Source organism: Mastomys coucha, unplaced genomic scaffold (assembly GCF_008632895.1).
Source record: "Mastomys coucha isolate ucsf_1 unplaced genomic scaffold, UCSF_Mcou_1 pScaffold15, whole genome shotgun sequence".
In the NCBI taxonomy this organism is placed as follows: domain Eukaryota; kingdom Metazoa; phylum Chordata; class Mammalia; order Rodentia; family Muridae; genus Mastomys; species Mastomys coucha.
In genome coordinates this window covers 37,114,374-37,126,032 of record NW_022196897.1, presented here as the reverse complement: position 1 = coordinate 37,126,032, position 11,659 = coordinate 37,114,374, and the positions used below count along the sequence as shown (strand labels likewise).

General features: G+C 40.5%; 1 protein-coding gene across 4 annotated transcripts in view; it reads right to left on the bottom strand.

Moving 5' to 3' along the window:
* The window catches only part of Lypd6b (LY6/PLAUR domain containing 6B), a 188,966-nt gene that overhangs the window by 135,839 nt on the left and 41,468 nt on the right, over positions 1-11,659 (bottom strand). The window lies entirely within an intron of this gene.

Sequence of the window (11,659 nt, the reverse complement as noted above, 5' to 3'; positions counted from 1 at the left end):
AAAACAAAAAAAAAAAAGATTGTACCCAAAGAACTTCTGGCCTTCACACACACACACACACACACACACACACACACACACAGTAATCATATAGGGATATAGTGAGATTAAAAATTCTTCAAGAAAACTGCCAGTGTTTAGATTCATGCATGCTTATGTTTATCACAAACTGATCAACACCCATAGTCTTGACCACAGTTGGTAGTTCAACCTAATGGATTCTAAAAGCCTTTGTTTGGTTGGTTAGTTTGGTTTGGTTTTTCTAGACAGGGTTTCTCTATGTAGCCCTGGCTGTCCTGGAACTCACTCTGTAGACCAGGCTGGCTTCCAAGTCAGAGAGATCCCCCTACCTCTGCCTCTGTTGATGGGAGTTCTGCCTCCCAAGTGCTGGGATTAAAGGCATGTCACTACTACCCAGCTTCTCAAGGCCATTTTTATTGTCTATTCTACTTCATTTATATTTCTAGTGATCCACAAAGTTGTTTTCTTTACTTACAAAAATCCATGCCCTCTACCTTCTAGAAAATATAAGGACTGGGAATAACATGCATAATTATTTCTGGTCTGGCAACATCCAATTCAGGTGACATGCTGGGTGGCCAAGTTAGCAAAGCAAACATGGGACTCTCAGTGAAATTTGAGTTTCAGACAACCAACCAGTCATTTTACACACGTTAGACTTGGTACTCTATCCTTTACCTGGCAAGGATGCTCCTCTCCGCAAGCATTCCTGTACACAGTGTGTATGAAAAGATATTTTTTAGCATCCTGCAGAAGAGCTTGCAACTTGAGCAGGCACTGTGTTGTGCCAGACAGTGCCTACTTCTTTCTGTAACTGGTCCCCCAAGGCTTCCTGCTTCAAGCCTTTCAAAGCAGCCCTGCCTCCCTGTGCCAGAGACAGGGGCTTCCTTTGAGTCTGGACTACATCAGACGACAAGGGAACACAGCTCCTAGAATCTTGTAAGTATCAATTTCTCTAACTACACACAGCTCCCACAATATTATCATCCTCCCCCTCTTCCTTATGTTGGGATTTTTTAACAATTTTATTTTGCAGAAACTGAAATGAGAAACATGTTTGGTTGTTCCCCTCCCATTAAAAATGTAAAAGAGCAAGCTCCACATTTTGAGGGCTGGCTCAAAAATCTGACAAGATGGCTCACTGGGTAAAGGCACTTGTCTTGCAAGCCTAGCAACTCGAGTTGCTCCCCAAACTCCACATAAAGGTTGAAGAGAAGAGAACTGATTCCCAAAAGTTGTCCTCTGACCTATGCATAGCATTGTGGGCATCCCCCTACACATACAACACACAAACACACACATACACACAAATGCACACACACACATACACACACAACACACACACACATGTAATAAATATTTTTCATTTGGAAAATTCTCCTATAAAAACAACTGGAGTTTTCAAGATTTCATTCCATTTTTTTTTTTTTTTAAGTTTTCTCTTAAGGGTTAAAAAAAAGCAACTGAAGTTTATTGGGGGTTTGGGGTTTTTTTTTTTTCACCTTCAGCTCTAAAACATTCCAGTCATTCCCTTCCTTCTGTTGATGGGAGTTTTGCCTGCCTCAACTAATGAACCCTCATCAGCAACTTGCTTCTTTCTCCACCTGCAAAGTTTAGACTGAAAAGAAACCACACACACACACACACACACACACACACACACACACACACACACACACAGGAAAGAGAAAAGAAACATCAACCACCCAGAGTTTTAATTGTTGCCTGGAAAGCAACACCCTTCCGCAGCTCATTAGGACTGATTTTCATAATTACATACTGATTGAAACTGGGGCTTGCAGCCTGGCAACAACTTTGCCATATTAATATTACCCAGTGACTAATGCAGCCCAGGACCCATGCTCAGGATCGGAAAGTCTGGACTTGGTGGGAAGTAAAGCTGTGTAACCCGGGGAGTAGGGGGGTAAATCTGCTACTTCTCCCTCCAGCAACTTCCCACTCGCTAAGCAGCATGCGGTGATCTTACTCTTGTTCCATGCCACTCACAAGGAGGGCGTGTAGGAGTTGTCACCAGTCCAGAGCACGGGGGAGACCTCCTCAGACCCGTTCCCTCGCTGCTTCCCACGTCTGTCCCTGTGGTTCTGCTGCCTCTTCTACTGCTAGCTTTTGCTTCCAGCTCCTTCTGTGCCCCCTCTGGCTCTCTTCTGTGTCTCCACCTCTGTATACCTCCCTTTACACTATTATCTCTGTCTCTCTATCTCTGTATGTCTCCCCTGTCACTCCTATCTGTCTCTCCACCTCTGTATACCTCCCTTTACACTATTATCTCTGTCTCTCTATCTCTGTATACCTCCCTTTACACTATTATCTCTGTCTCTCTATCTCTGTATACCTCCCTTTACACTATTATCTCTGTCTCTATCTCTGTATGTCTCCCCTGTCACTGCTATCTGTCTCTCCAACTCTGTATGTCTCCCCGGTCACTACTTTCTCTGTCTCTCCACCTCTGTATGTCTCCCCGGTCACTACTTTCTCTGTCTCTCTACCTCTGTATGTCTCCCCGGTCACTGCTATCTCTATCTCTCTATCTCTGTATGTCTCCCCTGTCACTGTTCTCTCTGTCTCTCCACCTCTGTATGCTCCCTGGTCACTGCTCTCTCTGTCTCTATCTGTTAGAAAAGTGTGTCCCTCTGACCTTCTGTCTAACCCCTTGAGTCAGTCTCACACCTTAGGGTGACACATTCTCCCTGCTTCACTAACGACATCTCTTGCTCAGGACTCTGTAGTCATTACTCCCCCACCCCCATGCCCCCAATGCCTTCCACAGCAAACGGCAATAACTGACCTACAAAGGGGAAACATTTTTATTTTTCAAGCCACATGCATTACAAAACACTAAGCACTACTGTGTTTCACCAAGCTCCTACGGGCAAGCAAGATGGCTCAGAGGGTAAGCATACATGACGCAATGCCTAGTGATCTTAATTCAGTCCATAGAATTCAAGAGATAGGAAAAGATAACCATCCTCCACAAGTTACCATCAGACCTATCTATATACGCCAGCACTGTGGCACTCATGTGAGCAGGCAAGCAGGCACACAGTCTGCCCACACATACTTTTTTAAAAAGTTAAAAATGTACAATATTTTTCATTGGAAATCAAATGGCTTCTGCCATATTTACCTAGAACATAGTTCTATATTGCACCGCTATTTTCGTGCTATAGTATCCTTAAAATTCTTAAACATTAAAAAAAAAAATCCAAGCACCAGGCAGTGGTGGTACATGCCTTTAATCTTAGCACTTGGGAGGCAGAGGCAGGGAGATTTCTGAGTTTGAGGCCAGCCTGGTCTACAGAGTGAGTTCCAGGATAGCCAGGGCTACAAAGATAAACCCTGTCTCAAGAAAAACAAAAGAAAGAAAGAAAGGAAGAAGGAAAGAAAGAAAGAAAGAAAGAAAGAAAGAAAGAAAGAAAGAAAGAAAGAAAGAAAGGAAGGAAGAAAGAAAGAAAGGAAGGAAGGAAGGAAGGAAAGAAAGGAAGGAAGGAAGAAAAGAAAGAAAGAAAAGAAGGAAGGAAGAAAGGAAGAAAGGAAGAAGAAAAAGAAAGAAATCCAAGCTAGAAGAGCAATTAGACAATGCTTTCTTATCATTTTGAGAGCAACTTGGGAATTCCCCTTGATAAGAGCCTCTTCCAGTTTAGAAAGCCTTTGAACATTTCGAAACAATACCAAGTAAATACAATATAGTAGGACTTAAAGTTCGCTCACACAACCAAGGAACAAGTTGAGTTGTTGACAAGGATTAGAAATGAAGGTGGAGGGGCTAGAGAGATGGTTCAGCAATTAAGATGGCTCAGCTGCTCTTCCAGAGGTCCTGAGTTCAAATCCCAGCAACCGCATGGTGGCTCACAACCATCTATAATGAGATCTGATGCCCTCTTCTGGTGTATCTGAAGACAGCTACAGTGTACTCATATATATAAATAAATAAATCTTTTAAAAAAATGAAAGTGGAGAATGCAAATGAGACTTAGCGGTTATGTATTTCCTCATTACAACTTGTGATTTCAGAAATGTTTGGTTTAAAATAGTAAAGAATAAGGTCTATTTCATTTTTCCCCTTCACAAAAAAAGATCCTGAGAGCTACTAAATGTGCTCAAGATGGAAAGTGCAGAATTATTTTATGTCCTGAACCCAATCCCCAAGTGGTTAACCACAAGGCAGTGAGGTGCTTATAATCGAATGGTCCTGGATGTGTGGGAGGTGGGGACTGTCAGGGCATTTTTCAAACAAGTCTTTGAATATTTGGTTTAGCAAATCTAATTAGGATCCTTATGAGCAAAACTGTTTTCACAAAACAAGTCCCTAGTTTTCTAGAAGTTACAAGGTTTTAATCAATTTTTCCTTTGGGAACTAAAACTCCATTGTCAAAACTTCCTATATGTTTATTTGATAAAGCTACATGCTGACATGAAACACATTGAAAAAGTATGTTCCTTTATATACCGTTTATTATGCCTATTCATTCTCACACAGGGACCAAAAATAATTAAATCAGCACCAAACATTAAAGAGATAATTATTTTCTTATTTCCTGGACAAAATTTTCTCATGCATTATACATGTTTATTTTATCTGTTATGGCCCTAAGACTTTATACCAATTCCATAATACCAAAAAGTAGCATTCATCAGAAATAAAACTCTTTTGTCATTATAATGAGTTGTCATAACGGAATGTCAGAGTGATTGATAAGATCCCAGATGAAGAAACAGACATTTTAGTGGACCAGCACAAGAGATGAAGTATACAAAAATAATTGAAAGTGACCATCATGAATTTAAAAACATCAACTTATTCACAGATAAGAGATGAAAAGGTAAATCAAAGTGTAGGTTCAAAGTACATGCAGGCAATGTAAGAGAAAAGTTCCAAAGAAAACAGAAAATTCCAAACTCTTGTGACAGCTCTGAGTATGGAAGTAAGTGTGGTAGTAGAACATAAGACAGAGAGGGGAAAGATGCCCAGCCCTGTCCAGATAATAAACAACCAACCACGCATAGCTCAAATGCCAAATCTCGGGGGAAAGACCTGAATTGGAGCTCTAAAGAGATGGCCAGAGCTCTCACAGAAAGCATGCAGATCATTAGAAAGCACTGAGCACACCCAGAACAATGAACGATAGTCTACACTCCATTCCTTTTTGAATGGTCTTTCCAGTCTTAATGGGAATATGGTAAAACAACTGACAGTTTATCAGAGGTCCCCTTAAACCATGGTCTAAGCTTTGGCACACACAGACTTTACCTCCACACGTGTGGACCAGTCCACGTTAAATCTGCAGTAATGAAGACCCTTTGAGGCCAGCTTCTACACCATGCACACATATCCTATACTTCTTTGTTCTCCATCAAAAACAAAAACCCAAGGACCCTGTTTCCCCCTTTACTGTTGCTTTGCTTTGTTTTTCCAGCACCTTCCTCTATCCCCTGCCTTCCAAACTTTTTTTTCACTCTGCCTCTGGTGACCTTACTCTAGGTAGCAGTGTGTAAGCCATAGTCTTCCCAGAAGACAGTTTCTAACTCTAGACTTCAGTCGAGATCTAGCTCTCTCTTAAAGATACTGCATCTTCTCTTGATAGAAACGATTTCTCTCTCCCACCCTAAGATATGGAGGGCTAGTTTGTGTTCACTTGGCAGAACCCCAAACGTGCCTTTGGAGGATAAGAGGATGGGGCCTTGCTTTTACTCTTTGAGAAGGAAGACTTCGGGTCAATTGGATCTATCAAATCTACTGACACCCTACTGGCCAGAACTCAGTCATGAGATTACATGTAGATACAGGCAGCTTGTGAAATGGCTTACTCTGAAAGGCCACATATTGACATAAAAGTCATCTGTGTATTGCTAAAGAAGACCCCACACAGGTTTTTAGGGCATACTATCTGCCTCAGACACTCAACCTTGAGTCTCATAGCTTCTGTTTCCTCTCTGGACCATCTCATTTTCTTCTTTTTCAGTTTATGCACATGGTGAGTTTGCCTTTATTTATGTTTGTGCACCATATGCATGCCTGATGCCCGTGAAGCCTGGAAGAGGGTGTTGGATCCCTTAGATCTAGAGAGACAGACCATTGTGAACCACCAGGTGGGTGCTAGGAGTTAAATACAGATCCTCTGGAAGAACAGACTCTTAATCTCTGAGCTATCTCTCCAAGGGTCCCCTTATCATCACCTTAGACACACATTGCATTCATGTAAAACGTCTACCTAATTAGCAAGCACTGTAACACTTCAGTTGTTTCATTTCTTAAATTTCAAGGCTTTCCTCCATCCCAGATTTCCACTGTCACCCACACACCAGACCCAGTCATACAGAAGATCCCCAGTTCCCTGCTTGCTGCAGTTCTTCCTCCCAGCTTTGCTGTTCCTGGCTCCCTCTCGCTTTCTCTCCCCCTTCACCTAACCTGGATACCACAGCTCAAATAAACTGTTTGCAGCATCGCAGATTTGCATGGAACCACAACTCATCTTGTCGGCTACAGCAGTCATTTCCAAAGCAGTAGCGCTAGAAATTGGCTTGCATTTGTCAGTCTCGGTCCTCTCTTGGATCTTATTCATAACCAGTAACATCTGTGCATTTAATTTGCAAAAGAGGCATAGTATGTTCTAAATGTCCATTGATTTATAAATGGAATAATGGAAAGCAGCATAAATAAATTGGTGACAAGAAGAATATCAACTCCATTCAATATGCTCCCATAGATTTCTGTATGTGTACCTTTGAAAAACAAAGGGTGTCATTTAAGATGAATATAAGCCCAGGTAAACCAAAGGCACAGCTCAGGATTTTACCATGGGATCAAAAGTGAAGACAACATAGTTGGAATGATTAAAAAATACTAAAGTACTGGAGCTAGTACTGATGAGAACTTTTCAGAAGCAAGATCCAATTCCAATAGACCAGAATAATGTCCAAATCTTTAACCTTTACATATATTAATATATTCTACATAATGTTAATACATCGTTTTAAAATATGTACATATAATCTTTTAAATATTGTATATAATCTCTAGATATATAAACACATTTTTGTGTACATATAATCATGGTATTAAATATTTAATATACTATATGTTACATATATATTTAATATGTGTATTAATATATGTATGTATTTTAAAAAGTCAAAGGTTAAGTCCTTCATCTCATTTATGTTCTTTACTTAGATTGTAACTTCCAACAAACACAACATAGAATAAACAAAGTAATTCACACAAAAATATGTATAAGGTTTTATTCTATAGCAAAGTTCACATTGATAGTGCCCTAAAAGGCAATCCCACTTCCACCTTAATAGACATAAGACATCAAGAATGGAGAACTCCTTCATTGCATGCATAACTACACTTTAGAGTATATAATTCCAGCACTTGAAAGCATCGTGACTGAGCATGGGAAATCCAATGGTGACTGTAAGTTACCATTGTTTGAGTGTTCTGGTCCATTCAAAATACTTTGAAAATGTGTGGGTGCCTTACTGCAAGTTAGAATCCGCTGAGTTGCAAGCCATATCTAAGAAATGTCCTGATTGTCTTAACTGATGTGGGGAGACACACCTGAGTGCTGGCGGTGCCTTCTGGTAGCAGCCCAGGTGAAAGGGGCGTGGCGGCAACACAGTGTTCTTAGGCAGCAGGTCTGCACCACCCTTCTGTGGCCTTCCCATTGGCCACTGAGCCGATATAAATGCTGTTGCTGATTCCTTCACCGATAGCAGAACCGGTCTTTCCTGGTTTCTATCACTGATTGAGGACCAGCGTTCTCCACGATTTTCTGTGCCACACTGGAACTGCTGAGGAAGCCAGCCGTGGGAATCGAGCAACCACAGGGTTGCGTGTAGGCCTCCACGGTGTGAGACAGCCACTGCCAAGCTCTCAGCTACTCAGAGCTGTTATCGTTCTAACACAAGCTAATTCGATACATTTTTCATATAGAAGTAAATACAGAGATAGACAGATATAGAGATGGAGTCACAGATATTCATCCTATTGACTTTGTTCCTCTACAGAATAGAAATATTTAAAAACTTAACAAAGATGATTTCCACTCTTAACATTCTATGACTATGTCCATTCTTAAACCAAAAGAAGAAAAATCTAAAATAGAAATGAAAGATGAAGAAATACATTATTTCAATGCAAACCAGTTCATTTGTCATTTAAGTTATTACAGCCCTCTTTGGACAGCTGGAAATTATATTTAAACAATTCTTAAAAAATCAATCCATATGCCAAAATACAATATAACTATATGGAAGTCTATGTGATATTAATGGTGTGGACTCAGTCTACGCATTTCAGAGAGTTAGTCACATATTTCTGACCTATATGGTCTTTTGAAGGACATCACCTACTTTTGACATTAATTCTTTACCTTGTGATGACACAACATTCTCATCACACCAGAACAGTGAAGCGATACACAGAAGGAACCACCCAACTTCCCAACCCCATACAGACAATTCAGTGCAGAGCCGCAGATTTTAAACTTTCCAAATAGGTCTTCTCCATTCCTATCATACACTCACAGTGTATCTTGAGGGAGAGAGAGAGAGAGAGAGAGAGAGAGAGAGAGAGAGAGAGAGAGAGAGAATAAAGATACAAGAACAAGCAGCCAACGGCTCCAACCCAGCTCTGAAGAACAGATGTTTTAGTGCACAGATGTTTCCAAACCTTCACACTTGCAGCCCCTGCACAGCCCAGTCTGCTAGTGAGCTTTCCGTTGCTCAGATGAAACACCTGAGACAAACAATGGGCTCACTATTTCAAAGGTTTTAGCCCATGTTACTTTAGGCCTGTAGAGCTGTTATTGTTTTAACACAAGATAATTCGATAAATTTTTCATATAGAAATAAATGCAGAGTTAGAGAGATGTAGAGATGCAGACACAGGTATCCACCCTCTTGACTGTTCCTCTAGGCTGGTAACTAGTCTTTTTACATGGTAGGCCTTTGAGGGACCTTTGAGATCCAAATTACAATATAAGTGATTTTTTGCTTTTTAATAGATTTTGAATAATGTTTCTTACTGAACCAGTTAATACCTTTAAGTAAATAGTTTTTTAATCTTGACAGGTTTGGAATCAGCAAAACTGCACAACAGTTAAAATTAATCAACAACAGCCAAAACAAGAAACAAAATGAAACAAAAGACCAGAAAATTGCCAACAGATGAAAGGAGCTACCCGTAACCTATTTCCTTTATTTATTCAAAGTGAATATCTTCAATGCATGTCCTACCATAAATACATAGACTGCAAACATCACTCAGGAAAACTATTAACACCAGCTTGAACTCTTTTACTTTCAAGATCATGGGTTGACATCAACCATAAGAGGAAAGCATGGAAGGAAGCATTACTAGATCAAAGAACTTAGCTATGAGGGACAGGGAGGGTGGGCAAATATGCTTGCTATGCATATTCCCATCATCCCTCTAGAACCTGTACAGACAATTTATCCTAGATCTTCTCACTGCACCGAGACGCACCCTCACCAGCCTCAATGCAGCATGCCAACCAGCCCCTTCCAATATGAAAGAGAACCTAGTAGCCGGTCCCAAGCAGAGCTTATAACAGATCTCTACACAACAGAAGGAGAACTAATTGCCTGGCCTGTTCTCTTCCCTTTGTTCGCTATACTACATGCCAAATGGCTCTTGGTTTAGAAATAACATTCATACAATTTGAAATACGAAAACAAATGCACCTCTAAGATACCCATTCAGTACTGTACACTTTATGTGCACACATTTATCCTCCAGGCCTCACTCTGTCAGGTATGATCTCTGTGTTCAAGGAGAGAACACTGAGTCTTCAAGAATTTGAATAGCTAGCTCCTTAAAAAGACACCCAGGAAATATTTGGTAGCTCTGTCTAGTCCTTCTTCCAGAAGCCATGTTCTTAGATGATATAATAAATGGTGTCCCCCCATAAAATGACATTTCATCAATGAGAGACTTTTGAAAACTTCTTTTGTTCTAGTGTCTCAACTCTAACACAGTCAATCACCATTTTGAGAATTCCCTAAGTTGTCAGTGACTTCACACTGTAACTGCTAACCATGGTGACTACTATAACCACTGCCTATGGTCCCAACATGAAGCCTCTAATGTTCATTTAAAGTTTGAAAAATATTTTTTGTACATAATTAAGAGAATTTCCTTCCCTAGATTCCCTGGGAACCTGCAGGCCACCTAGCCAGCAAAGCAGCTAGGCTAACTACAGATTTTCATCTCTCCCCCATTCCTCCAAGTCTCATTCGCCAGTCGCACTCCAGCTCTGGAGGGGACCACTTACTACAGCCTCTCTTCACTCTCTGCATCCCCTACCCCCGTTCCCACGGGACTAAGCAAATCCTGGTGGCACACCCTTATTTCTCCCCTCCCCCAGCCCATCCTCATTCCTAGGTGTCAGCTCTCAATACCTAGAAACACATTTTACCTGGAAATCCTAGTGACCACACCTACGGGGATTCCCAGAAGAATTTCCCACCAGACAATACACAGCCACCATACGCACCTAAGAACCAGATAGGGCAACAGAAACCACAGAGCAAAACACCCATCCAGCAAAGACAAACCAGATATCAGCACCTAGAATTATAATCATTCCAAACCCAGATGCCTAAATGCTAGGGCAAAAATACATTAGCAGCCAGGACAATATGTCTTCGTTAGAGCCCAGAAAGTCTACCACAGCAGACCTTGAGTATTGCAGCATAGGAATCTACAGAAACATAAACAAACTGTGAAAGGAAAAGAATAAGACAGTTCAAGACCTGAAAGTAGAAAAAGAATCAATAAAGAAAACCCAAACTGAGGGAAATCTGGAAATGTTAGGAAGTGACCAACAGAGTGCAAGAGGTGGAAGAGAGTATCTCAGGCATTGAAGATACCATAGAAGAAACGGATATCTGAATCAAAACAAAAATATTAATTCTAAAAAATAATCCTGGCACAAAACATCCAGGAAATCTGGGACACTGTGAAAAAGACCAAATCTAAGAATAATAGGAATAGAGAAAAGAAGAAAAGCCCAGGTCAAGGACACAGAAAATACTTTCAACACAATCTTAGAAGAAAATTTCCCTAACCTAATGAAGGAGGTCCATGTCAAGATACAAGAAGCATACAGAACACCAAATGGATTGGACCAAAAAGGAAGTCTCCTAAACACATAATAATCAAGACGTGAAATGTTCAGAGCAAAGAAAAAATATTAGAAGCTGCAAGGAAAAAAGACCTAGTAGCATATAAAGGCAGACCCAACTTCTCAATAGAGACTTTAAAAGCCAGATGGGCCTGGACAGATGATCTAAGGACTCTAAGAGACCACAGCTGCCAGTCCAAACTACTACACCTAACAAAACATTCAATCACCATGGATGGAGAAAATAAGACATTCCATGATAAAACCAAATTTAAGCAATATCTATCTGCAAACCCAGCCCTACAGAAAGCGCCAGGAGGAAAACTTAAACCTAAAAAGGTTTTTTTTTTTTTTTTTCAAATAAGCAGTGGAAATTGGAAATATGATAGATAGTAGATGGTTTAAAAACAAGATCACTGTTAATTCTCTTAGGGACGATATTGTATAAAGGTGATCTAGAAAAAAAT